The 9216-nt window shown below is 43.8% G+C and overlaps 1 long non-coding RNA gene across 1 annotated transcript; it reads right to left on the bottom strand.

Moving 5' to 3' along the window:
• Positions 1-763: 763 nt before the first annotated feature.
• LOC147051146 (uncharacterized) lies at positions 764-8002 on the bottom strand. The gene is made up of 3 exons (XR_015067268.1): positions 7824-8002; positions 7469-7540; positions 764-4401 (listed from the first exon to the last, which is right to left on the bottom strand). It is a non-coding gene; the product is annotated as an uncharacterized LOC147051146 (long non-coding RNA).
• Positions 8003-9216: the final 1214 nt, after the last annotated feature.

Raw genomic sequence — 9216 nt, 5'->3', positions numbered from 1 at the left:
AAACTGCCGGCAGGTAAGAGGATATTTTTAGAGGTTGGAGCCGTGACGGATGCTAATTCCGTGGAAATGAAGCGCTGCACCGTCGCTGTCATAACACCTTGTTAGGCTTCATCAGGAAGGTTAACTAAACTAGTCATTTAAGTTCTAAGTGGGCCACCGGTGTGCAGACATGCATTTTTTTTTCTTTCCTTGCTGAGTTAGAGCCAGATTTAGCCCGGTTTTGATTTAAATAGGGTTATCCATATATGCTATATGCTATGCTAAGTCCTCTTTGACCTCCCAAACATGAATGTGGACGACAGGAAATATTTCATGTTGAGCAGGTGGAAGCAAAACTTTTTTTTTTTTTTTGCTACATTGAATTGCAAAACAGTGCTGCAGTGGGAAAAAAAAAAAAAAGCCACAACCCTCGATCAAAACAAATTGTAGACACTAAAGGAATCAATTGTTGACATCTCACCTCTATCTATCCAAAGTTCAACGACCCCGGCCCATAAATGTTCCGCCTCGATCAAAGTATTTGACGGAAGCACGTTTCACCGAAAGTTTCAGCGCAGATCATGGCACGCTTGTGGATTTAACGGGCCCCCGGGCCTCTTAATATCTCATGTCATTCACGCCATGGGGGGGGGGGGGGGGGAACATCTCATCTCTGATTGTAATAACACAGGGGGGAGATTTGTGGGCCGGGCTTCCATTTCTAATCTGAGATCTATTAAAGCACCTCGGGTTGAATCATCAGCGCCGTATTGTTAGCCGCATCGCCAAGTCAATAGCAATTTGTGCTGAGCTGTGGTAGATTGAAAAAAAAACTAGGCATGGATGATTTGGACAAAAAAAATGATTGCGACGCTAAGACAAACGTGTCTTCCTCGCTTCAACTTTCCATATCTGCCAAGCTTCCACCATCGTTTGTCTGTCCCGCAGAGAGGGATCGTGAGCACGATATCGACTTTAAATTACAGCGATAGCCGCCGTTCTTGTCATCTCAGGACCGTGCGGCGGATCAAACGCAAAGATCAGGGTCGGGATTAGGAGAAAGCCACTGACGAGCAGCAAACCGCCCCTCGGCTGCCGCTGAGCTCTTCGACGCGTGTAACAGATCCCTCGCACTTGTCGAATTTGGATTTCAAAGCTAAAATTGATCACAATGATCCAAGCGGGAGGGGTCAAAGGCGACGACTATTCCGAGAGAACATTTCCTCCCTGAAGGTGAGAGATGGATGCGGCCGTTCTACTTCTGGCTTTTATTTTCCCTTTTTCCTGGCAGTTAAACACAAATAACAGCAAGCATGATGCGCCAGGAGCCGCTGCTCAGGGAAGGGGGCGGGGCTTATGACTGCAGTGATAAATGACGGCACCTCGCGCCTGATGTGACTTTGGAAGTGCGGCGAGATCTGCATGTGCTCCATCCTCTCGCCATCATTAGGTGTAATTGGGACTCAAAGCGAGACGTGTTCCTCTTCCCTCCGCGGAATGAAGTTACTATTCTTGGTCGGACAGCCTACAGGGCGCCGCCATGCTTTCCGACACTACGGCGTGGACGGCCTACATGGGAGCTCGACGTGTATCAAATCACAGTTTGGTGTCAGATGGACTATTATGGTGTCAGACTAGCCTTTCTGATGCTGACCTTCACGAGCAAGCACGCCGAGTTACTTATCGACACCTGTCTGAGGTAGGCAGCACGGATTCCGTCACAAAGTGCTGCAAGGAACACTCAGTGTTGTGCGACAAAGTTAAAAAAAAAAAGTCTTTCCGCGCCATATTTAAATGCAGCACTTTTTATTTCGTGACCTCCGTCTGTGTTATCTTTTTTTCCCCCACCTTGGTATCAAAGCCCTCACGCCATCTTTAGCATTTAGAATTAATTGCACAGTTATCCTCAAATTAATTCCTAACTGTTTTACAACACACAGAGAGAAAAGGGCAAGCCAATTATTATTCTGTTTTCACCTTACAGAGAGGGGGAGATTATGCAAATGATCCTCACTACATGTGAGGGAAATGAGCTTTATTTTTCCTCAGCAGATGCTACTTAGACAGTTTTGCCTTCCGTGGGAGGGGGGAGGGTGTGGCGGCTAACAGGAAGTGGGGACGCTGTGAAGATCCGCTCACTCCAGCTGGCCTCCTACCGTCTCCTTATGCAGGCAATCATTAAAAACAAACAGCTGATTATTCCCAAATATCACTTCTTTTTTTGTACAAAGGTGTCTTGAGATACGTGCTTCCATCTCAAAAGACTTAAATCATCTTTTTTTCATTGTAATTGTGTGTTTTAATGAATGGAAATACTGTTGTATATATTACTTATCAAAAAATGGGGAATAATAACATAATTGTATGGAATTAAATTGTTTGTCCATCATGATTTAATGCGACAATGCCATTAATTGTGCTGCTCCTGCTGGAATGACTGCCTTGACCACCAGGGGGCAGCATAATACATACACAAATTCAGAATAGTAGTTCTACTGCTGCGATTGGTCATTTTTCCATCGAGGACATAGCAAAAAAAAAATCCCAAATCATATCTCGGAAATCTCGTGGCACTAATGTGACACTTTTTTGGTATTTTGCCCTGGACAATAAAGTTTAAAAGGAATGTTCCAAGCACAGTCTGGAAGTACTTAACGTCTGTGCTTACGAGCTGGAGGTGTTTCATGATGGAAGACAAAGTCCCTTGGCTACGCAGACCTACAAAATATTTTATTTGCTACTTTCCCAGGAAAGAAAATACATATGAAGGCCAAGCAGCCGGCCTGTTAGCCATCCGCGTCAGACAGCATGCTAACAACCGCGACCGGAGAGGGCTAAACACACTTCTGACCACAGCGAGTGTTGATTAATCTGAGACCTCGAGACCTACGAAAAAAAAAACAATAAAAAAAAAAAACACCTCGCAACCTTGATCGCAGACTTTCTGACTTAGCGGTAAACAGCTTTTGTTTGCAAGCAGCCCATCTCCTACCAAACAAAAGCGCTAATGAGCTATAATGATGAGTTAAGGTCAAAGCACTTATCATCTTTACAAATCAGTAGAATATGCGCCGGTGGAAAGAAACTCCCATGAGTATCCATCATGGGCTCAAAAAACTCGAACGCGATGGCACGGCTCCAGGTGCTGGAGCAAATTGGGCTCTCCGTACGGAATGGATCAAACGGCCGGGCTCGATATTCATTATTCTCCGCTCTGACTGCGATCGGCTCGTCGCGTTGAGGGTAATTGTGTACTTCATTGTGTGCGTGTTTGGACCCGACTTAATCATGATGTCAGGCTGTTAATAAAAGGTTATTAAAGGAACAAAGATCCGGGTTTTACATATGTTAGGCAGAGAGGGGGGGGGGGTGTCGCCTGCCGCCGTCTCCGAGGTAAACACGGGCCGTCGATGACAAACGACGCCGGCGCCGAGATCAGATAGTTAACAAGAGATCCCCTTATTAGCCAGGTCTGCCGAGATAATTGGCACTTGAGCCTCACGTTTTGAATCGGGCTTGAGCGGTGTCATTTATCAAGAGCCCGAGGACGCTGTCAGTGCTCCATAATAAGCCTCGGTAACTGATGAATCAAGATTAAGCAAATAGATGGAGAGTGAGGGAGTCAAGCGAGGGGGGGTCGATAGCTCGGTATTCCGAACATTAAAGCGGCGTTATTTCTTACCGGGACGGACGCTCGAAGCTGTGGTTGTAAAACAGCTTCGGGTCGACAACGTTGTGATGAAGAGTCTGCTGGTAAATTGCTACACTTTGCTCTCATCTGCATAGACGAGGCGAGCTGTTCAATCTCGGAGATGGCCGAGTCGGCGTTTTTGATACTCTTTGTTGATATTTTTCCAAACGTGTGATGATTTCTATCTACTGTGAGTAGATCATTTCCCTTAATTCATTTCACAATGCCATTTGAATTCCGGTAACTTTTCAACGCAAGGGTGATGAGTCCAAAAGATATGAAAGTGCTTTTAAAAGTGTGTGTCCAGCCGCTCTGCCCTATTCCTCGCTGCTAGAGATAATTACAGATGATCAGCTGCAGGTATGGGAGCCACCTCAGGCCTCACCCAGCCTTGCACCTGCAGACCCCCCCCCCCCCACCCACTCTTGTCAGCTCGCTTTGGCAGCGGCTCCGCTCCCCAAGTCTCCAGCTGTCCAGCGGGGTGCGCCAAGTCACAGCAGGAGTGCCCCACCATCTACAGCCCATCTTTTTCTACCAACTTGTGTGTGTGTGTGTGTGTGTGTTGGGTCGACGGGGGTTGTCTGTACTTGCCTTGCTCACGAGCAGACGTTGCCAACGCCCAGCAGGTCCGCGCGGACTCCCCTACCCTGCCAGTTCCACCTCACGACCGGAGGAGATGATGGCGAGAATCTGGCATACTTGAAGAAGGAGGGGGGTCGATCCAGAGGAATCTGCAAAAAACAAGGTCCAGAAGTTTACATGCATCCTAGAGGCCGACATTTGGTAAGAACATCCTTAAGTCATTCTACTACGTTTGCACATTTTCAAAAAAAAAAAAAAGGCAAGTTTTTAATTGAAAACTTTAAATGTGTAAATGAGTGTTTGCTTGGCCTCCTACCCGAGGTCAGCTGGAATAGTCTCCAGCTCACCTGCGATCCTCGTGAGGAGAAGAAATAGCTCTTTATAGACTTGTTAATTTTTGAGGAGAAACTCATGCAATGTTATTCAAACCACAACCAATTTGAACGAGATTCAGAAAAGCAGCCTTCTCCTCTATTAGCTAAATGCCGCACATGAAATGAAGATTAGCAGAGCATAATTTTGAAACTGCTAAGAAACAATAGGAAGAGCACTCAGATAATGACAAGCATTTGGCCAAATCATCCAACCAGGGCTCGTTAAGAAGATGTCTGCAGTACCACCGCTTGCCCACAGGGGGCTCTAGTGTACCACAGATTTTTTTTGCCACCAAGTCTGATGGTTGCTGCTTCATGGAGTGAGGCACTGGTCGTGTAAAAAGGGAGACCTTTTGAACCGCACTGCTGTGCCATTGATACGCACATTAACCAGGCTTATACGCAAATCACAACATAAGCATGGTGTAGGAAAGCACGTGAAATGCAAAACAGGGTGAAAATAGTTCAAGCGGATACCAAAGCTAGCCATGCTATCATGTAGCACTGCATCTGAGCACTGACAACTCTCCCATTTCAATTTGTTTAAAAAACACTTAACGCTTGTTCAAAGGATTTTTTTTCATCATCATTTATCATTTCTTTGAAAGTATGCTATCTTAGCACGAATTTATAAAGCAAAACATCAAATTGTTTATGTTATAGTGATAATTACAAACCTTCAAAAGATTTTTAAATTAACTTCCGCCACAACACCAATGCTAGTTTTGATAGCTTGTCGACGGAGTTTCGCACTGTGTGTTTACATTGAGTTTCAGAAGTTGTACGTTTCCTTTGTTTTGTTTCAACTTCATCTAGGAATGAAGAAATGATTGAACTTGGCCTCTTTTTTTAAAAAAAATCATCACAACAAAAGACTAAAATAAAAAAAAAAACAGCCAAGTAACAGCTAGTAAAATACATATGAGGTCACTTGCAAGTTAAGGTATTGCTGTATAATGTAAAAACAATGAAAAAAAAAATCCTCGATTTAGCGGCGGTGCATATGATGAACCGATAAAGCGGTCAGTTCACAGTAAACGCCTTATCTAGTTCTTTCTGACTCTGCTAGCATGTGTGTGTGTGTGTGTGTGTGTGTGAAATTCCAAGGTGGTGAACAGTACTTGATGAGCTAGCTCTGGAGACCTCTGAATTTTAATGATGTTGGAGATGATATTGTGTGTCCTTCAGCTTGTTATACTGACACAAGCACTCCATAAATCATCATACCTAGCTATCGTAAAATCAATAGCAAAGTGCTACCTCAGCGCTAAGCCGTAATAAGTTTTTCAGCCATCTAACAGCTTAAACTTTGCTGCAACGCCGCTCGACCTATACGTTAAGATCAGAGCACGCTTAATTTGTTTTGTAATAGAGACTTTCTAATCCTTAATGAACCCCCTATTAGGGAAGCCTTTGTTGCCATGTCGGTGATCAGTGGGCGGAACAGTCGCTGCAATTATGTTTGAATCTTTGTCCTGGAGCAAAAAAATAAAAGGAGAGAAAGGAAAGCCTGAACAATTGTCAATAAATGTTAATCCAGTCAGGGGTCGTCTGTGCCTTTGAACAGGACTCACTTTTTTTTTTTTTTCTTCATCCTTTCCATCCCTTAAGGATACTGCCGGTGATCCCGACAACAGACTTCTCTTGGCTAACAAGAGCCCGGGTGTTAAGTAATATTGTCTACATCAAACACATCAGCACCGGGCTTTGTGGAAATCATCAGCTATGAACGTGCTCGCCGAGATGGCTCTTTAGGAAAAAAATGAGAAAGCTTTGTCAGGATGCTCACAATGTAAACATGATTTCACCCCAAAAAATGATAGCGATGAAAATTAATAAGCAATCAAATAATATTAGAACACAACTTTAAATGACCAGCCTGGTGTTCTTTGTTTTTTTTTTTGTATTTTAAAAGGATGATAGGTATAACTGGGGCAGCAATTGTGAAACATAAAAAAAAAAAAAAAGCCTTTGCACAAGAGAGAAGCCACTGCCACAATTTCTGAAGCGTAAACACCTTATGAAAGTCAAATGAATGGTGTGGCATAATCTGACACGGAGATTCGCCGCTTCAAAAACATCCCTAACAAACCACCGCGCCACACAACAAAGACGATAGTTACATGTTTTTTTCGCTCATTCTTTTTTTTTTCTCAACACTCTACAAGTGATCGAGCTATCAAGCGCTCCCAAGTCAGCGAATAAAAAAAACACAAAAACATTTGATGACACAAGTGACACAAAAGAATTGTTATGAGCAGAACTGTATGTTTTATAAAATTGTCACACGGCAGAGGTCAGACACTGACATGAGTCATAACCCCAAAATTTCAGCTTCCAAAGCACTGGAGCATCATAACTGTAACTCATTTTTGGTTGGGCCAAGGGGGGGGGGACACCCACATCGCCGTGGATTCAGAGGGGCAATCAAACACGATGATTTAAATGCATTAAGAGGCGGTGACCAATTGTCCGAGGTCTTGCTGGCTGACCCGGAAACATCTGTGTTTAGGCCCTGTGGCTTATTACACTCAGGAGGATCAGGTTGCGCTATAATTCTGGAGCAAATTTAATATGACAAGTCATGTCATTATCATCAATGGGTCTCAAACTCTTCACACCAAATATCACCGATAAAAAAAATAAAATAGTTAACTCTCCAAGTTGCGCAATAATAACCAATACTGTAACACAGTAGTGTAGTGGGACTAAATGTTCATCCCCAAAAATTGTAAGCTATTGTAACATTACGCAGTTTGAATGTCAAAATGGGGGGGAAAATACTTAATACCATGCACGTTACAACAAAAGAGGAAGTCGACAAGTAGCAATAAATTCCTACCGCCGGGATGATGCATGTGTTTTGGGTCAAATTTCCATTCTGCGATCCGGCGATTGTACCGGCGCTCCTCTTCTGATGGAAAAAAAAAAAAAGATGTTGACATGGTGACTTTGCAGAGAAGTGCGTGCTTGAATACAAGTGTAAAAGTTGAGTCGCTATCTGCCGTGCCTGTCACAGGCCTCCCATGTGGCTCTGATCGGGCTGTTAAAGACTGAAGGGGCCAAACGGGCAGGGGGGGAGGAAAGAGGGAGGGGGGGGGGGGGGTGCTAGCTCGCAGGCGGCTGACCAGAGTTGCAAACCGTCAGTATTGCGAAAGAGAGAGAGAGAGAGGGTAGGGGTTGTCGTGACCTGTCACCTCTGACAGAGAACTGAAAAGTGCAATATGACCCGCGGTCTGATCAGTCGTCCCTCACTGTCACCATCACGATGCTTTTCCAGAAAAGACCTAGCTTAAAAACGCAAAGCAAATATCATCCGACCAACCAATTAAACCCAGTGCAGCACTAACGGCGTACACCGGCAGTTTTTCACAAGTGTATGATCTGCCAAAAAGTCCAGTCTCGCCCTTTGTTGAGCATCTAGAAACACAGATAATAAAGGTCTCTTTATGATGAGGCTCCTGCACACAAAGCCACACACCAAGAAAAAAAAAACCGTAAGAAGAAAAAAAAAGATCCATCAAGAGGTGGGAATTACATTGGCCTGCTTGTGCTTTGTTGGGTTTGGGGGGGGGGGTAAAAATGAAGCAAGCATTTGTGAGCTGGCTGGCAACATAACCTTCAGAAACATCCTATTTTTCATTAGAGTGGTGTCAGACAGCTATGCCTTTAATAACATTCATCCCCGCAACCAAGGAGAGGATAACTCAAGCTTTAGGCACATAATGAATGGGAAGAAAAAAAAAAAAGCTCCGGCGTCGCACCGCTGCACACCGAGCCTGAGTTTCGCAACACGCCGTTCTCCCGTATTAACGTCATGCAAATGAAGAATCAGACGTTTCCGGAAATGGAGCTTCTAATGCCGACCTGTTAATTACAACCATTAGAAGACTAACAAGCCACCGTGCTCATGATCTCTGCGTTTCAAGATGATCTCGGGTGATAAAAATATGTCAGCATACCCCCCCCCCCTCCTCCTCCTCATCCCCGTCCTCCTTCCTCCTCCCCGGACGTCTGTATGGAGTTTGCAAATTGGCAAATATGCTGACAGTGTAGAAAAAGAATGATTGTGCTGACTCGGAGGAGTGCGCCAATGATGGATGCATTCTTGACACAGTCTTGGTGTTGAGATTTAAGAAATAATGAGTGTCAATGTCGCAGGCGTACGGGATGAAAGAGCGTCGTGTGTGTTTCTGTTTAATTAAAGGCGAGGCGAGGCAGAAGCCGCTCTCAAACAGTGACCCGACATGATCAGGTTCTTATTGCTGTCATTTTTTTTTTTTTTTTTGGGTGGGCTAAAATATGGACCATACGATTCGGGCAATGCTTTAATAAGGATGACATCTTGTCATAGCAAATGAAACCCGTGTGTGTTCAGTAAAACGGTGACATGTAGAATATTTTTAAAAAAAACGACCATCGTAAAAACAGAAAAGTTTTTTTTTTTTTTTTTTTAATACAAATTATGACGTAAATTTAATGTATTGAGTGAATTTTCTTAATTCTTAAACTATTAATTTTAAGCATTCTGAATATCTTTAAAAAAATTGGGATACAAATTAAATGGATTAAAAAAATTAAAAAATGTGT

Source organism: Syngnathus leptorhynchus, chromosome 9 (assembly GCF_054491065.1).
Source record: "Syngnathus leptorhynchus isolate UIUO chromosome 9, UIUO_Slep, whole genome shotgun sequence".
Lineage (NCBI taxonomy): Eukaryota > Metazoa > Chordata > Actinopteri > Syngnathiformes > Syngnathidae > Syngnathus > Syngnathus leptorhynchus.
The sequence above is the reverse complement of the archived record's forward strand: the minus strand, read 5'-3'. Positions and strand labels throughout refer to the sequence as shown.